Below are 4666 nucleotides of genomic sequence, written 5' to 3' on the forward strand. Positions count from 1 at the left end.
CTTTTTCGCGAAATTAAAGTTAAAAACAACTCTTCATTTGTGGTCCGGGAGAATATAGAAAGTTAAACATTTGTAATGACCAGACTTCATACACACTGTTGTGGAAAATGTCTAAACTTGGCTTCTTTCCTCAGTTAATTTGAAGTATTGGAAAAATCTTACATTTTTCATTTAATGGAAGAAAAAAAAGAAAACAAACAGATTCAGCGGCATGCCTAGAGTGACAATTCAGTTTTTAAAATCCAAGTTTTCTTGCCATATTTAGCTAATCCATAACAGTGTCTACAGTAACATCAGTAGTGTAGATGTGAGGCTGCCAATATTGGCTCCAACTGTAAAAGCGTTTTAAAAAAAAAAATCTTTTCTTGACTTTTCCCCTCTAAAGACAGAAAGCAGTCAACTCTTTTGTAGACTGGATTGTCTGACACATTCCTTTGCCCAAACCTGTAATAGTTACCATTTTTATTGTAACAGAACAGGAATCTAATCTTATATCATCTGCAACATAGGAACAACAGTCACCTCAGCAAGCATGAATAGTGCCAAAGTCATACATTTAATATATTTTTAATTATCCTTTTCTGTTGTAAGCTAAGGTGGGGGAACCCTGGAAAAAGTACAGTCTGACTGATACTGCACTTGTGCGCCTATGATTTTTGCTTAAAGATAAAATTGTGACAGAACTCAAAAATATTTGAATTTTCAGATGACTTTTAGCTCCACCAGATATTATTGTATCCAAGTCAACAAGAGTCCTCCCAAGCCAGTGGCTCAGACTAGCATGTTTAAAGCACAAGGGACAGCATCATATCCAGCTGCTTGCGACTCCTCAGCCCTAATGACCAGGTATTTATAGCCAGATTGAGTGGCAACGAATGCAGCCCTTTGGTGTGAGTCTGTAACTGGGTTGGAATTCATACCTCTGGCACTGTAGTGAAACACTCCAACTGCTGTCCTGCCATGTCCCAGCCTCTTAACATGTAATTAGAGAATTAGAAAATTCAATTATTTTTTAGCATTCAGTACAAAATCCACACAAACTCAAAAAGATTATGCTAACATGGCTGGCTGCGAATATTAACACAAGTAAAAATTTTATTTTACCTCCACTATCTTGGTTGTAGGTTTGCCAAAACCTCACTTTCTCAGAGAAAAAGTCAATAAAAGGGGTTCTTACTCTTATCTGTTAGTCTTTGTTAATAGTAGAAATACTACTGACACAAATTAGAATGAAAACCCTTCTGACATTAAATGAATCCTCAAGATTCTTGTTACGGCCTTTGGAAAACAAGACTCAGATCTACCTAGAAGTTGGGAAAGAAACTGTAAGAGTCATTGCAGAGGGCTAGTGCAAGGAAGGTAGGGGCACCCTGACTTCAGGCTGACTTTGCTACTTATCTCTCTGAGTCAATAGCAAATAGTTCTGTGTAATGTCCAGCCTTTTTACAGAAGAATGAAAAGGGCAGTCAAGTACAGAGGGCTGGTTTGATTCTAGAATGTCTGGAACATATGAAAGATGTACACCTGTCTTTTCTTCCACTCAGCTTGTCCCCCAAGGCCACCTTTAAAAAAAAAAGGGCAGAACATGATTTTTCCAATCACATCACTCCTGTTGTTCATTGCATGCCCATTCCTCCATTCTGTATTGGTTTTGCCATTAGATTACAGGCACTTTAGTTAATAGTTAGAGTGTGTCTAACATAATAGAACTCCATTCTTCGTTCATTCAAATATTATTAAAGCCTAAGTCTGTCTGCCTGGCTGTCCATAATGCTTTATTCACGCTCTGAATGGCAGATGGAAACAGCCAAGCAGAGTGCTCCAAGCATGGGGGAGCACTGCTACGATTCTGAAGCCGCGTCGAGGACTGGACAGAGGATGGGGGAGCTGGGGCCAGCAGCACTGGCCTTGGCTCTCCCACCCTGCTCCCTGCAAGAGGCAGAACAGCAGCAGCATGGCGCATTAGGTGGCGGCACTCCATCCCGGTCCTGTCCCGTCCTGTTCCATTCCTCCCCCCCACCCGGTCATTCTTGACAGGCAATTGGCTAGTAATATCATAAAGAAATAGGGCTAAAAGGGACCTCCAGAGGTCATCTAGTCTAACCCTCCTACTTGAGGCTGGATCATCCCTATCAAATCCATCCTACATGAATTCATTTTCTAACCTGTTAGCAAACTTACCCCGTCAACCATGACACAACTAGAAAACATAACACCCTAACTAACCTACCATAGGTAAAACAGGGGGACCATGGCAGTCAATGTCTTGCTGCTGCAAAAATAAAATACACTTGAGAGATCCTAGAAAGAGGATCAGGGCCTCTTTAAGTAAACCATAATAAACATTACTACCAACAAGTGGAGTTAATAACTCTTAAGTTTTAATCACAGCAACAGAGGTAGTATGGAACATACAACAAAACATAAAACTCTATCTTGAGGGTAGAAAATTAATGCTAAGATATCATGTCCAAGAATATGCTGGAAGTGAAAAATTGGATTCAAGATCATGTGTGCCACCAAATGAAACTTTCCAAAGTAGTGGCCAGAACACTGAATTTGGTTCTATATGAGGATGCATATTTACTGCAATGACAATGTCTGTTCCTGGCTTAGAAGAGCTGTCTGCTTTCAATACCCAACAAGAGTATTATTACACCATAAAATCTGAAAGCCACAGACTTAAATTTGCTTAAGCAAATTTGAGTTTCCAAGTCCCTTAAATGTAACACAGAATAAGCAGCTTTAAGATTACTGCACTGAGACTGAATACCATTTCTAGCACACTTGTGTTTAAATCTGTTACAAGAGAAAGAAAACATAGATGCTAATGAAAAATGTGTGGCGTGGCATGGGAAGTGACCTGATAATAGCTATAATTATGTACACACACGCACAAAAGCCCATTCCTACTTTGTTTTACATCTGAAAAAGTAGACCACTATGCCCAAGTTGCTAAAAATGCCATCTAAAAATCATATAACCGCAAGGTCATTAGTTTAGGAAAATGAAAAAAGATGAAAGAAAGAAACCTGCCCTAGACTTCTACTGACCATCTAGCATAGTAAAAAGCAGTTACAATCAATAGTCATGGTGCCCATTATAAAAGCTATGAAGATAATGGGAATGTGTAATTTGGAAAAAAATAATTTACAACTTAAGATTTAAAACCTCAGTTTCTTAGTGTAGGCAAAAAATCATGGGTAGTAACTGATGATCAGACTGTCACTGGGAAGCTATGGCATTATCTGGGAAGATGCTGTTTCTATTTTGTTTGTACCTAGCATAAAAGTCCCTCTTCCCAGCTAATAGATGGACTAACCAAATGCAGCAGAACAGATTTTATACAATGTGAGACTGCCATAAAATTTAAATACATATGAAGAAAGTTTTGGGAGAAAATGAGTTATAATCTGATAGAGTGTCAAGTCTCTCAGTAGAAAGCTGCTGAAAACTAATTAATAAATGGACTTTCACTACAGGGGAGTGCATCAGCCACTAGGTTGTATCCATCCTCTAGGAATCAATTCATCAGCAGAAATCCAAGTTTTCTGTTTGCCACAGAAAAATATTGTAAACCCTGGATTTTCTCCTTTAAAGGAGAAAAACACAGGGGGTGCCATGTGCATGTGCACACATACACATTGCCAGGCAGCCTGGAGAGCAGCTCCCCACAGGTAAGTGTGGTGATGGGGTGGGGGGCGGCAATTGAGGCCCCCATAGTGAGAGAGGGAGGGCTGGGACTGCTGCCCAGTCCAGGCAGCGCATGGGACAGGAACGTACAGCCACAGGGCTCTGGCAGCGATTGAGACAGGGCTGTGGGCAGCTCTTTTGGGAGGTAAGAGGCATCTGGATTCCTGCTGCTGCCAAAATGGGGGGCATATGTCCCTCAGATTTGTGCACAGGGCAGGTGAGGGATGGCTACTCTAGGCTCAGGCTCCCACCCTACTGCCCTCCCCACCGGGGCCTCCACTGACCAGCAGGTGGGACCTGGCACAGCAGCACAGAACAGAGTGGAGAAACTTGGTGCTGCTGCTGCGAGCCCCACAATACTATCACAAAGCAACCTCTGCTTGCCCAGAAGCAGTGGGGGTGGTGGCGTAGAGTTGTGCCCCTCACTTCTGCTAGGCGGGCATCTCACCACAGCAGCACAGGTCTCCTAGAGGTGGCAACAGGCTTCCCTGCCTGGCCCTGCTCTGCCACTCTCTCACCTGCTGGGTTGTGGAGACCCCAGGTGGAGGGTAGTGGGGTGGGGAGCCCCAAGCTCACAGCTGGCAGCATGCATTCAACCCCGACAGGCTCCACTCTGGCAGTGCTTCCCATGGGAAGCCAGGCTCTATGCTGTACTCTGCCACAGCAGTTGTGGCCTCCAGCGGGCGGCAGCCAGGGCTCAGGCACTGCTGCAGTGGCCTACAGAGCTGTAGCAGCCTGTGGAACTGTAGCCCTGGCAGCTGCGGGTGCCCTACAGCAGGGCTGGGGTGGGGAGCAAGGGGTAATGGCATGGGCATGGCATTGGCATATCAGGGCTGCTCAGTAACACAAAACTGGGGGAGGGGGAAACAAGGAGACAACTGCAGCTGGACCCATGTCCTGGTGGATGAAAGGTGTAGGGAGAGCTGATTTGCCATGATAAAAACCCAAAATCAAATGTCAAAATTTATAGGTA

This window comes from Gavialis gangeticus, unplaced genomic scaffold (genome assembly GCF_001723915.1).
Source record: "Gavialis gangeticus isolate Ggan-Ray unplaced genomic scaffold, GavGan_comp1, whole genome shotgun sequence".
Lineage (NCBI taxonomy): Eukaryota > Metazoa > Chordata > Crocodylia > Gavialidae > Gavialis > Gavialis gangeticus.